The sequence below is a fragment of the Mustela nivalis genome (genome assembly GCF_964662115.1).
Source record: "Mustela nivalis genome assembly, chromosome: 7".
Classification (NCBI taxonomy): Eukaryota; Metazoa; Chordata; class Mammalia; order Carnivora; family Mustelidae; genus Mustela; species Mustela nivalis.
In genome coordinates this window covers 74975779-74990138 of record NC_139026.1, presented here as the reverse complement: position 1 = coordinate 74990138, position 14360 = coordinate 74975779, and the positions used below count along the sequence as shown (strand labels likewise).

General features: G+C 49.5%; 1 pseudogene across 1 annotated transcript; it reads right to left on the bottom strand.

Moving 5' to 3' along the window:
- Positions 1-10292: 10292 nt before the first annotated feature.
- LOC309870287 (cationic amino acid transporter 3 pseudogene) lies at positions 10293-12074 on the bottom strand (annotated as a pseudogene). The gene has a single exon. The product of its transcript is annotated as a cationic amino acid transporter 3 pseudogene (transcript).
- Between the last annotated feature and the right edge of the window lie 2286 nt (positions 12075-14360).

Below are 14360 nucleotides of genomic sequence, written 5' to 3'. Positions count from 1 at the left end.
TCCCAGAGCTGTTCCCAGAGTCCATTATAGGCAGTGCCAGTGCCCTCAACCACACCCCAGCACCGAGGCCAAGATTCTCAAGGTGGACTTGCTCCTGGTTCTCCCTGCTGCTCAGGAGTCCGCAGCCATCTCTGCTGCCCTTACTGTTGTGCACCCGGACCAGCTGCCCCAAGTGGACACAATGCTCTGAAGGGCCTCCTGCCTGCCCCACTGGTGTTGTTGCCCGCTGTATAGGTCACATCCGTCTCTGCCACCACCATCACGCAGCCACCATTATTGCCTTCGTAGCCACATCCTCAACGGTCACTATTACCAGGTTCTCATCATCTGGGAGAAAAAGACAAAGAGCAAAGGGCCCTACAAGTGCGCCCTGTGCACCAAGGAGTTCCAGAACAGCTGCAAGCTCCGGAGGCAGAGGCCATCCATTCGGTTGCCAAGGATGGCCAGGTCCCCTGGTTGCTATGGAGATGCCCACCATGGTGCCCCTGACCTCCTGAGGGACCTCAGCTGAGCAGAGCCACCCAGGGAAGGGCAGACAGTGTTTTGGGGAGCAGAGAGGCCACAGGGGCACATGGTGTACAGGTGACAGGTAGCAGGTGAATATGACCATCTCAGGCGGGCCCAGCTGGGGGAGCACACCTGTGAGAGGTGCAGCAAGCCTTCCTCGGTGTCTTCCATCTGAAACCACAGGAGATGTGGTGCTGGACCAGGAGCCCTGCCTATGCCCGGTGTGTCCACGGTGCAGCAGTACCACATGGGGAGAAGGTGCAGTGTCATGTGTGTGGCAAGATGCCAAACGCGGCTTCCGTTTCCGACCACATGCAGGTGCTCTGCCAGGATGTCACCTGTCTGTGAGCTCTGCAGCAAACGTACCCCAGAGCTCTGTTCTAGGAGCAGTGGTGAAAGGGGCTCAGCAGACCTGACCACACACCTGTTCCCTCGGTTGTGGTGAAGACCTCTGGACAGTGGGCAGGGTACTGAAGACAGGAGTGGCCACTGCCTTGCCCCTCTCCTCTCTGTACCCCCTTCCCCGCCTTCCAGGTCTGAGAGCCTTCTCCATGATGCTCCTTGCTCCCCTCCTTCCACAGCCCTCCCACTACTGTCTTCTACCCCTGAGGGAGTTACTGCTTTTGTTTCTTACCAGGGGGAGAGACGGAGAAAGGAGGGGAATCATAGATTCTGTCCCAAATGGGGAAGGGGTGAGACTGGAGAAGGGGAGAAGCAGGGAAGACAAGGGTACAACCATCAGAAGGTGGGGATGTTTGGGGTCAGTCTCTAGGCAAAATAAGGAGCCTCTAGAGCCAGAGGCGGATAAGAAACAGAATTTTAAGGTAAACAGTGAATCCAGTCACTTTCGGACCTTCTTGGAAGCAGCCTAGACCTTCTGTGAACCCCGTCCCCAGTCCCCCACACTCCATCCCTGAACTTTTCTTTTTCATCCATTTCTCCCAGGATGTAAGCTCTGTCCCTAGCCATGTCATTTTGTTCCCATGTCCCCTGCATGTTCCCACCCTTTATCCCTCCTACTGCATAGAACAATTATAATAAATCTAAATTTTTTTTATAAAGGAGAATACTGAGCCAGGTGTCGGGGAATGCAAAGGATGCAGAGTTGGGGCTAGAAGTCTCTCCTGGAGGAGGGGGACAGAATGGGGGACACTGGCAGGTGGAGCCCACCCAGGTGATGTCACAGGAAGTGTCTGCACCTTGAGGTTGGGGGAGGAAGAGAGAGTGGAGAGGGCAGCGTTGTGAACCAGAGATATGGGGAGAAGCTGAGAGACACAGAGATAAGAGAAGCAGGGAGAGAGCTGGGAGGAAGAGCAGATAGAGGGACCAAGGGTCGGGAGGGAGACAGCACAGGACGTAGATAAGGGAAGATGCGGGCGAGACACTGACAGGCTCACAGGGTGAGACTCAGACAGATGTGATGGGAAGAGAGACCCCCAGACACTGAGGGAGGGTCACAGAGAGGGGGAGAGCCAGAAGGGTGATCCGAGGGCACACCGAGTCCTGGGACATCTCAGACCACAGAAATATCTGTGGATAGGGAGGGTGGAAAGGCAAACTTCCAGAGAAGTCCTGCAGAGAAGACCTGGGGGCAAAACCCCCCAGGGTCATCCCACTCCCGTGCACACTTAGAAGTGTGATAACGTTCAGAATGTCCAGGGCTTCCATGTAATAACACCCAGGAGCTCGTAATTACATTTCTTCTCCAAGATGAATTTTTAGCCTCCTCCTTCCCTGTGGACACACACCTTTTTTGAAACACACTGAACCACATCCTGGACATTTGAAACTACCTCCATAGAGATGGGCTCAATTACAGCAGAAGAAACTTAGAATCCACTTTGGAAAGGAGTTCCCTTGAAGGCGGGGTAGATCAATGATAGGACCTGAGATACACAGACACACACACACACACACACACACACACACACATCATGCTCACATGGGCACACACTTCTCCAAACACCTGTGCACACACACATCACTGCCTAACACATCTCAGGGCTCCTCCAATGTCCTCATTTCCAATTCCAGCAACTTCAGGACCCCCAGTCTGAAAGTGAGCATCTGCCTCCCTTTTCTCCCCTTCATCCTGGTGCCCTAGTCCAGCTGTTGATTTCTGCCCAGCTCAGCTGTCTCCTGCCTGGCGTAGGGTTGGCTTGTCCTGCTTCAGAAGCAACAGTGAGAGCTTCTCCTTCTCTTGTCCTCCATCCCTGCCCTGCTGGGTTTCTCCTTCTACACCACTTCCTGACTCCCCTCCTCCAGGCAGCCTTCACTGATGAACTCACTGGCTCTGATTCTGAGTTTGCCCTGCTCCTATGCACCTGTGGCTCTGTGCTGGGTAGGTGTCACCAGGTTACTCTGCATATGAGGGGGCAGGGAGGGGACCGTGCGCTCCCCAAGGGCAGGACCCCTTGACCCAGTATTTCAGACAAATGTCAGCCCCCACCCCCAACCGTACTAGGCTGGGGATGTTCCTGGGAACACTGCTATCTGGTGGTAGCAAACACACAGAAAAATGACACAGGGCTCCAGAAGCCACCAGGAATGTCCCCTCTTCTTGTCCCAGGCTGCAAGTGTCACTTCCACAATGACCGTCACAGCCATGTGGGAGGAGGCATGTCCTCCACTGTGTCTTCCCACATCCACCTCGTTTTCTCCTGGAAATACTGCTTCTCAGCGGGATCCTCACCCTCTTCTCCAGCTTTGGGAACGCTGGGCCCTTCTAAAGGACACCCATGTGGCCCTGGTGAGGAGGCTCAGAGTTGTCCTGCAGTCTGGGAAGGGGTCTGCATATGGGATCCTGCAGGGGCCACTGTCAGCACCACTGGTAGGAAGGTGGCAGGCAGGGGGACAGGCTCATTGAACTCAACCCAGGAGAGATGGGCAAGGTCACCCTGTGAATCATGCATGGCCACCTGTCCACCTCACCCCAGAGTTGTGTCAGCCCATCCCAGCTCTCTGGGGAGACAGGAGCCCTGCTTGCCTCCCCCTACCTGTGATCTGTTTCCCCACAGCCCTGCTTCTCCCTACCCTCCTCTCCCTCCTGCAGTGAGAGATGCCCTCCCTCTCCCTGTCTCTCCTGCACCCCTGCCTCCAGCAGTATCCTTCTCCATCTCTGTCTCTCTCTATCCTCTGTCTCTTTCTCTGCTCCCTTCCTCACTCTCAGCTTCTCTCCCTCTCATCTTAGTCTGGGATCTGCCATTTCTTTCCCAGCTCAGTCTGTCTCTAACCTGAATCTTTAACCTGCATTTCTGTTCCCTTGGCCCCCTACTACTCAGAGCAGGGGCTGCAGAGGGAGGGGATATGGGAGGTTCCTTTAGCACTAGAGGACTCTGGCTTTGTGACAAGAGCTCTGAACTTCTGGGTTACACACACACACACACACACACGCGCGCGCGCGCGCACACACACACACACAGCATCCTCTCTGTGCACACTAACCGGCGGTCTACTCACCCTGGCCTCATGTCCATGGATCCGTCTTGGGCTCTGGGTCCATGGCTTTCCCACCCCTGAGAACGGGCCCAATATGTGTCTCTGAGTCTCTGTGCATCTCTGCTACCATTAACCTTGCATACCTCTCTGCATCTGTCTTGGATCTTCTGCTCTGCTCTCTGTCTCTTTCCTCTCTTTCCTCTCTCTTGTCTCTGGTTCTGTCTCCTGGTCTCTCCATTACACTGCTCACTGTCCGTCCCTCTTGACTGTTTATAGGTGTTTTGGACTCTCCAGTGTGCTTACACTGGCTCTGCCTTCTGGTCCCAGCCTGTAGGTCCTGGCCACAGTGTGGATCCTTTCTGTCCCAGTCACTGTGTCAGTCTTCCTCCTGATCCTCTTCTACCCCCAGAGAGGCCTCCTCTATCTGAGCGTGGGCTGGGGGTGAGGGCTCAGAGGGGATGCAGCAGGCAGCACTTGTGTGGAGGATGGATGGCTGACCATCTAGGGGACAGCACAGCTCCACTGCAGCATTCTGCTCCTCACAGAACATTCTCCAGGACTCCGGATGCCGGTTGGCTCCCTGCCTACTATGATGCCGGGTCAAGCCCTGAGGCTTAGCCCTGACCTGCCCCAGTGCTTCCACTGGAAGCCATGGGAAATTCTGGGAGGGCACTCCAGGTCCCCTCAGTCAACTGTCTCTGAGTCTTGAGCATTCTGAGAGGAGGAGTGAGGACAGGGGGTAGGCTCACCTGAGGTGTTTGCTGAGGGGTGAGAGGGGTTGTGTGCACCACAGAGAGCCTGGCAGCTCACTCTGCATCCCCCAGGAGAAGTGTGCAGTGTCTCCCTGCACCCCTCAGACAGACACACACCAGACACCCAGGCCAGGGAGGAGCTCTGACAGGTCTGCAAGTACAGGAAGGGGAACAGAAACTATGTGCATCTCTCCTTTACCCCTCTGGCACCCGTAACCCTTCCTTGCCCAATGGAAACTCTGCATAAAGTCATTGGCTCCTATTTCACCAGGTGTCCCCAAATAAGCCCCTACATCAGTGGAGCTCAGTCCTTCCAATATTCCTCCCACACCACCCCACCGACTCGCCCTCAGCAGCGCAGTATCTGCCCCCAGGACAGTGTCTCCTGCCAAGCTTTCACAGCACCTCAGTGATCATAGGACCCCAGCTCAAATCCCAGTCATCCCACCCCCTCCTCCCTCATTACCCGTTGTGCCTCCCTCATCCTCTCCCCCTTCCTTGCCCATCCAATACAGCTTGGTCCTCTGGAGTCTCTCTAAAGACAGGCAGTCACTAATGAGCACTGAGCACTAGAAGGGGAGGGCCAAGGGCAGCCTGGTCGGGGGACAAGACTTCAGAGCTAGAGAGAAGGAGTCCTGCCAGCACCTGTCACATAGACCGTCTCCCTCCAGCATCCCTGTGTACTCCCCCTGGCTCCTGCCAGTCCATCCCCTGCTGAGGCTGATGGACTGAGCTCAAGTGGGAACTCACAGAAGCCTAGAATCATAATGCCTTGTCTGCTCCCGGCCCATTTGCTCCAGGAGTGTCATACCCCTGCTGCTTTCTTTGAAAACTCCAGATGACCCTGGGCACTAAGGGTGTAGATGGAGCCCAAGGGGAAGAGAATTTGCTCTCTCTGCTCAATCACTTCATCTCAACCCTTTGTATCCACCACCCATCCCCCAAATCACAACTTAACATTTTGGGCAATGGCAAAGGGGGTGAAGTCTCAGGAAGACGTTCCTAGTCTTCAGGAGATCCTGAATGCCTCCAGAAACCAGAGAGGATGGGGGGAAAGATGGACTTGGGAGACCAAAGATCTCTTTTCTGGATGAATGCAATTTCCACTGGGGGCAAGGGACAAGGCCCTGAGGACTTGAGGGAAACTTCTCAAGCAGAGGCCTGCGAAGGACTCGAGGCCACAAGAGGGCAGCAGGGAACAGTGCTTCCTGCAGAGCCAGCCCTGGGCCCTGGGCACTGAGACAGAGCTGGGCTGCCTGGGCTGGAGGGTCTGGGGCTCTTGCAAGAGCCCTCCCTCTGCCCTTCCCACTGGCATGCCTTATTCCCCTCAGCCCCTAAAATGCCATCCCCCACTCCGGCCCCCTTCCTTTTCTGGTCCCCAGCCCTGCGGCTGCTGGCACATGAGGGCCACCTGGCTTTTCCTTTATGGTTGAACAGCAGATGACATCCCCCGCTCCCAGAGGTGATGGCTCACTGGGGCCCAGCGGAGAACTGAAGCCAGAGCTGGAACTCACGTGTTTTTGATTCCCACGCCAGGGCCTTCCCATTGGTGCTGACCTCTGCTCCTCAAGGAAACCATACTTCCTAGGCCCCAGGGTCAGCCAGCTCACAGGCCTGGGTTTTAACACCCATGTCAGAGCTCCCCCTTCCCCACATGACATATGCTTAAACCCAGAACTGGGCACAGAAAACTGTCAACCATGGAGCACTGACATGTAGGCCACACAATCCATGCTCTGCATACCCCCACCCTCAGCACACACCCCCTCTTCTGCTCAGAGTCCCACAACCTTGCCCCTCACCTCGGACTTCCTGAGCTGTGGGAGGAGCATCTCATTCATCATCTGCTCATTGCCCTGTGTTTCCAGAGGCTCCTCCCAGCTGCAGACAGAGAAGCCCTTTCCCTGTTCTCATCTGCTCCTTCCTACCACAGCCCCTGTTTCCACTTCCCTGGCACTGTCTGGGGATAACTCAGTCCTTCACACAACAACAGACAGAAAACAGGTGGTCTCTGAGCTCTCTTCTCTGAAACTGCCCTGCCGATCACTGCCCTTCTGCCCAGGAAAGGTCTGACATCTGTGACCCACCAGGCTTCACTCCACATCTTCTCAGTGTCCCTCCACTCGGACTCACTTTCCATCCAGAAGGAACTCTTTCCATGCTGGGGTGGGGGGGGAGGTGCTGGGTTCATACTCGGAGCAAGAAGTGCCACAGATGGATTTGAGCTAGACTCAGTCAGAATGTCCCAGCACAAGGGGTCTGACAGCCTCAGCTGCTGTGACTTTCAGTAAGAATGCACACATGGCCTCACCAGATGCTTCCAAGAGACAAGGACTTGTTCTGGACCTGCCTGGGTAGTCCCAACTACAGACAGAGGTTTTCAGTGTGACTCTGGTCAGCCGAGCCTCAGAAAGGACACAGGGTGACTTCTGGGGACTCTCAGGCCGTCAGACAGAATGGTTGGAGCCTGAGTTAGGAGCTGCAGTCTGGTGGGGGTGGGGGAGAGCAGGCCTGAACCTCCAAATCTGGTCTCCCTCCCACCCTGGCCCTGCCTCTTGATGGCCCTCTCTGGTCAGAGCAGGACTTCTGAGCTCTTCCAATGCAGCCCTGAGAGCAGGCCTCAGGACCCCGTCTCCACCCAGCCTCTGACTCATCACCCTGATGCCATCCCCTGTGCCTGGCAAGGCAGAGACACCCACTGCTCAGATTCCCCATCCCTCACAGCCCAGCACTAACAGCCTTCCTCTCCTGGCCTCCCTCCTCCCCCACACCATAGCAAAGCCTGGAACTTGCTGGAAATTTCCTCAGATCAGAAAAGGCATTTTCAACTGAATCTTGAGGCTCCCCAGGGCAACAAATACATACATGCTCACACACACATGCAAATACACAGGTGCTCACACTCATACATACACACAGACACATACCCTCAAATTACACACATATACAAACTCACACATCACATTCTCATGTGTATGCAACAGAAAGACACATACTCACAAACTCATTAACAGACAGGCACGCACACCCAGACTTACACACTCTCACACACTCATCAAGCACACTTATGCACACCTACATAACCACTCTAGTCCTTTCTTCTATGTATCCCGAGTCCCGTCCTCTACATCCTAAAGATCTGGAACATCTGGGGAAAAGCAGGGACACCCACAGGAAAGCTATTTCCAGTTTCCTGGCCCACACTGGAGCTCCTCTGCTCTAACCCCATTCCTGCCACCAGGGTCTCTAGGACTGTGACCCACACTGTGGGAGTACAACATGCAGAGATAACTCAGTCCTTCACACAACAAACACTTCAGAGCACCTGTCACCCCCACCCCACACACACCCCCAGGCCTGTAGCTGAGGCAGACACATAGAAGAGTAAGACCTTCTGCCCAATGTGTTGGGGGGAAGAGCAAGAGCTTAGGAACAAGTACCTGAGTTCAAGTCCTGCCTTTGCCTCTTCATATGCTGTGTTATACTGGGCCCATGACATCACCTCTCTGAGCCTCAGTTTTATCACCTGTTTATAGGATTAACAAAATTTACCTAATTTTGTTAATTAGGTAATCTTACACATAATGTGTGAGATTAAGACAGGTGTAGCCTTCATCAGCAATGTCCAAATGTGGCAAATCCCTTCCCTGAAGTGAGCCAGCTCAAAAGCCATTCCTCTACAAAGTCTCCTCTGATTTCACCATCAACCATCATCTGTGCACCGACCACAAATGATCATCCTCCACTCTGAATTTCCAAGACATTTTATTTTTATATTAATTATGACAACAATTCTACTTTGTGTTACAGCAATGCTTTACCTCTTATATTAAAATATAAGCTCCTTAAATGCAAAAGCCGTATATCAAGTGTTTTTTTATCTTTTTCTAGCTTCTTTTTCTTTTTCTTTTTTTTACATAAATATAATGAGCTTGGAGTGTTGATGTATTACTCACAGGTGCAGAATACAATGATTCAACAGTTTCACACAATTTTCAGGGCTTATAAAGATTAATGTACTCTTAATTCCCTTTATTTAAATCACCCACTCCCCTGCCCATCTCGCTTTGGCGACAACAAGTTTGTTCCCTTTATTTAGGGGTCTACTATGTTGTGGTTTTTGTTTATTTATTTATTTTGGTATGGCATTTGTCTCTCTTTTTTCTTTTACCATTTTGATTTTTTTTGTTTCTTTAATTCTCCATAAGACAGAAAACATGGCATTTGTTTTTCTCAGACTGACATATTTATATTAACATTATATCCACCCACTTCATCCATGTTGTTACAAATGGCAAGATTACATTCTTCTTTATGGTTGAGTAATAGTCCATTGGGTGTACATATAGACCACATCATCCTTATCCAATCTTCTACTGATGCCCACTTCTGTTCCTTCCATATCCTGCCTATTGTAAATAATGCTGCAATAAACATAGAGGTGCATATATCATTTCAAATTCATGAAGAAAATCACTTTTGTACAAGAAGGAAACCATCAATAACAAAAAATAAGCAACCTACAAAATAGGAGAAGATATTTGCAAATAATATATCAATAAGGGGTTAATACTCAAAATACATAGAGAATTTCTACAAACCAATAACAACAACAACAAAAATACAATTTAAAAAAATGGGCAGAGGACCTGAATAGATATTTTTCCAAAGAAGACATGCAGATGGTCAAAAGACACATGAAAAGATGCTTAGTGTTACTCATTATCAAGGAAATAAAAATGATTACTATATGTTGGCTAACTGAACATCAAAAATTTAAATATATTAAACTCCTTTAAGTAATGCAATCAGATGTCACTTCATAACTGTCATGAGGGCTAAAATCAAAAAGACAAGAAAAACAAGTGTTGCCAAAGATATGGAGAAAAAGGAATCTTCATGCACTAGTGCTAGGAATGTCAATTGGTGCAGGACTTATGGAAAACAGTGTGGAAGATCCTCAAAAAGTTTAAAACGGCACTATCATTTTATCCAGTAATTCTGCTACTGGATATTTTCTTAAGTAATCTCTACATTCAATGTGGGGCTCAAACTCACCAGCCTGAGAGCAAGAGTCATGGTCTATTGACTCTGCAACAAGGCATCTCCTTCATTAGTGAATATTTAACTAAAGTAAAGAAAAACATTTTTTTAAGATTTTATTTATTTATTTGACAGAGAGAGAGAGATCACAAGTAGTCAGAGAGGTAGGCAGACAGAAAGGGGGGAGCAGGCTCCCTGCTGAGCAGAGAGCCCAACGTGGGGCTCGAACCCAATACCCTGAGACCATGACCCGAGCTGAAGGCAGAGGCTCAACCCACTGAGCCACCCAGGTGCCCCGAAAAGAAAAACATTTTATCAAGGTCTTCTAATATGAATTCTGTAAAAGTCAGTAAGCAGCTACAGACACAAGTGAAGAGTACAAAGTAAAAAAAAAAAAGGGGGGGGAGCACAAACACATCCTTCACTGTACCATAAATATGAAGCTCTATTAGTGTTTTTTTAGTGTGATGATGTCAAGCCAAATACATACTGGTACTGCTGAGTTCAAGGTCTAGACTTGGGTCCATAAGCAGGGTTAAGTGACAGGCTTTGCTAGATCCCAGAGCAGAAGTAGATAGCAAACCCGATCAGCATCCAGACACCAAATTTCAGCCAGGTGCCAACTGATATCTGCATCATAAGGCAAACATTCACAAAGATGCTCAGGAGTGGGAGGAGAGGCAGAGCAGGGACCTTAAAGGGAAGGGGAGAGGAGCTCTGTGGCTGTCTCAAGATGACCCCAGTTATCCCAGTGATGAGCACCAGGAGCAGCACAACCACTGTGATCGGCCCTGGGTCTCCAGAAAGCAGACCTGGCCAGTGGGCCAGCACCAGGCAGAGGACAGTCAGCAGCAGAATAAGCAGTGAGGAGCAAACATAGACAACCCGTCCAGAGAGTGGAGTGGAGGTGGGGCTGCCTGGAAAAAATAGTCCCTGCAGAGTCAGCTTCCCTACTGCAGGTACGGTCTCCTCCTGCCCCTGTGTTTGATTTCCCCCATTCTCTTCCTGCAGCTCTTTTTCATATTCCTCCTTCCTCCTTTCAGGCTGATACCTGGTAATGAGAACACAAAAAGCTATCAAGGAATAAGATACCAGGGTCCCAACTGACCTCAGATCCAGAAGTTCATTGAGTCCAAAGAAGAATACCATGATTACTGTGATAATGCCAAGGATCAGAGTGGACAAGATACGGCCATTTGTGCCAAGAGCAAACCTGGCAAGAACTGGGAACAAGAGACCATCCTCTGCCATCATGGATATCAATAAATATATGGGGTACGTAAAGCTGCAGTAGGTAATGACAAAAGTACTACAGAAAATGGCAAAAGCTACAACATAGTAGGCAGGGACCCAGCCAACATGGAGAAATGCCTCAGGCAAGGTGCTCCCAGGTTGAAGCTGGTAGTAAGGAACCATGAGTGTAAGTGATGCAGAGACACCAAAATACACAAAAAAGCAGATGAGCAGTGAAATCACAATGCCTTTGGGGATGGAACGCTGGGGATTGTGGGATTCTTTGACTCTCGTAACAATAACGCTAAAACCTATAAATGCATAGAAACAGGTAGCTGATCCACGGAGAATCCCCTGGAAGCCAAAAGGCATGAATCCTCCAGAGCCCAGAGGGCCCAAGTGAGAGGTGCCATTGAGTCCAGCCTGTATGTAGTCCTCTTCTGTGAGCTTCCAGTTGTGCAGGTCCCCCTTAATGAAGCCAGAGATGATGAAAAAGCTGAGAACCAAAAGCTTCACCATTGTAAGCACTTCAAAAACTCTGAGGAGGCCACGCCAACCCATATGCTGCAGCTCCATGCTGAAAAACAGAAAGATGACAAGAAAGTAGCCTAGATTGTCTGCAATGACTTGGGGAACATACTGTGAGATGGTCTCTTGCTGGGTCTCAGAGATCCGGTTCCCAACAAAGATGTCAAAACATAAGATCCAGGCCTGGATCATAACAAATGCATCAACAGCAAAGGAGAGGATAAGATTCCAGCCAGTGATGAAAGCCCAGAGTTCACCTACAGTGACGTAGCTGTAGAGATATGCCGAGCCACAATGGGGGACCCGGGCACTAAACTCCGCATAGCACAGCCCAGCCAACAGTGATGTTAGACCTGCCACCAAAAAGCAGATCACAATGGATGGTCCTGCTTGGTTACTGGCCACCTCATTAGCCAGGAAGTATACACCGACACCCACTGTGCGGCCCACACCCAGGACCACTAAATCCAGAGTGTTCAGTTTTATGCCAGATCTATACTCATACACTTCTTTCTCCAGTGGACGTCTGCTTACCAGCCTTTGACCAAACCTGCAAATTGCCTGATGCAGCATTCTAGCTGGAATTGAAGAAGATTCTAAGGATCAGAGAGCTGTGGCAAGCCCAGGCAGCCAAGGGTGCTGGATCTGGTTAAGTGAGACTGAGTTAAGCCAAGTTGGGTGGGGACCACTGGGGTCCTTTGCTCAGGCTTCAGAGCTGCTGCTTCATATTTCTTCTTCTTTTTTTTTAATTTAATTGGTTATTTTTTATCTTTATATCATTTTATTTTCTTTTTTCAGTGTTCCAAGATTCTTCTGGTACGTGCTATTCTTCCAGAATGCCTATGGAAACAATAAATATTTACTGAACAATGGTGTTCAACCAATCAACTGAGAATCAGAGGCTGCATGTAAGTTGTTGCAGCCCAAGTATCACAGAAACTGACACCAAAAGAGACCATAGAGAAGTTAATCCTGCTTCCCCTCCAGAAAAAGTACCAAATACCACCAAACATTCTGTTTTTGTTTTTGTTTTTGTTTTTTAATATTTTTTCAGTGGGCTCCATGCCCAGCTTCTCTGTCACTGGATCAACATGAGATTTGCATAAGAAGATAGAAACTAATACATATTGCTGGTGGCAGTGTCACCAAGGAACCATCTGAAGCATGATCTTACTGGAATTCAGAATACATACACAATTGGACGCTGTAGTGGTTGAATGGGTGAATGTATCTGAAACAAACATAAAACGTGGACTGGAACAGCATTTGTTAAATAACTGAAAAAAAGGCCTCCACTGAGGAGGGGAAATGCAAATAGAGATAAGGATGAAACAGGATAATAAAACGCCTTGAAAAGGGGCTAACTGGGCATAATAAAAAAAATAAAACAAAAATTAAGAAAAGGAAAGAAAAGGGGCCTGACAGGAAGCGATGGTGCAAACAGCCATGACTGAGGGCAGTACTAACTCCATTCTGTGCACTGCAGGTTCAACACAAGACTGCAGGAGACAATGTTGTTAGAGCACCTGGTAGAAAACCGGGTAAATGACAGACATTCAGATGATTGAAATTGAAAATGGAAATGGAATCCTGTAATTGCCAGGATATAGAGAATACAAAGAAGGAATACCTGCTAGAAAGAGGGTGAAGAACAGGAAAGATGGGGCACGCCTGCTACTAGATCCCACTGAATCCAATTCCTCTCTCTTTCAGCCCCTTTGGCTGTCTTTGGAAGCTCTAGTAGTTGACACTAAGGATTCTTCTGCCACATTTTTCTCTCCGGGAACCATCTGCAGCCACCTACCACTCAACAAAGACACAACAGTGGTTTTCAAGATTTGTGAATCAGAGACCCCTCTACGTTGGGTCACTTCAAAAAAAAAAAAAAAATGTCATACACTCTTCTGAAGTGCAACCATGGACACTGAGCAGGAATCCCAGAGGAGGACCATCAGCATGGCAGGGTAAGAGGGGGAAATGCTTGATAGCTTATATTTCCTTCAACTGCGCTGTGCAGGGTGGTCTTTGTGCTCCTTCCACTTTTTATGAAGATGAGGGAAAGTGGGCCTACAGACAAAGTATCAAGATTCCAGAGAAGCAACCCAAAGGACAAAACATCTGGGAATTAAATAATCATTTTTTTATGACTCGAACAGGTGCAGACAGAACAAATGAACAACCAACCATACAGAAGAGAAAGGATACCCATGTTTGGAAAGCCTGAGAGAGCCTACCACAAATCCAGTTCTAACACCATAGAGAAACATTATCTTCAGATATGTTCAGATATCCCCAATCTCGTGCAATAATCTACAGTTATTCCAATGGTTTATATTCAGTCCAGGCTCTCTGACTCAGCTGCCAGAGCCCCACCCTAATTCTCCCCCTACCTTCAGATACATCACTTCTTTCCTGACTCAGCTCCTCACAACCTGACTTACCCTTCCTGGGATGAGCCAGTGGCCAGGATAAGTGACACGCCCTGCTAGAGATGCCCTACTCACTCCTTTCTGCCCACTTTTGACCCTGCAGCCTCTCTTAGTCCTATTCTAAAACTTTCCTGCATCTAGGAAGCCTTTCCTGAGCCACCCTGACCGATCCCATCTCCAGCCTTCCTCCCCTTTCCACTCGCCCATCCTGATGGCCAGCTGAAGCTAATTTTCCCTATCTGTCAACTGGTGACCTGAGTGTGTTCCTTACATTCCTTTATAGTCTAAGAGCTTCCAGAGGGCAAGCCAGGATCTGAATACCTCCTCCTTCTGGATTCCACACTCCAATCTCCAACCCTCCCTACACAGGATAATGATCTGCTCATAATTGTAACAAGCAAACAAAAGAGGCATTTAGAACAGAGAAAAT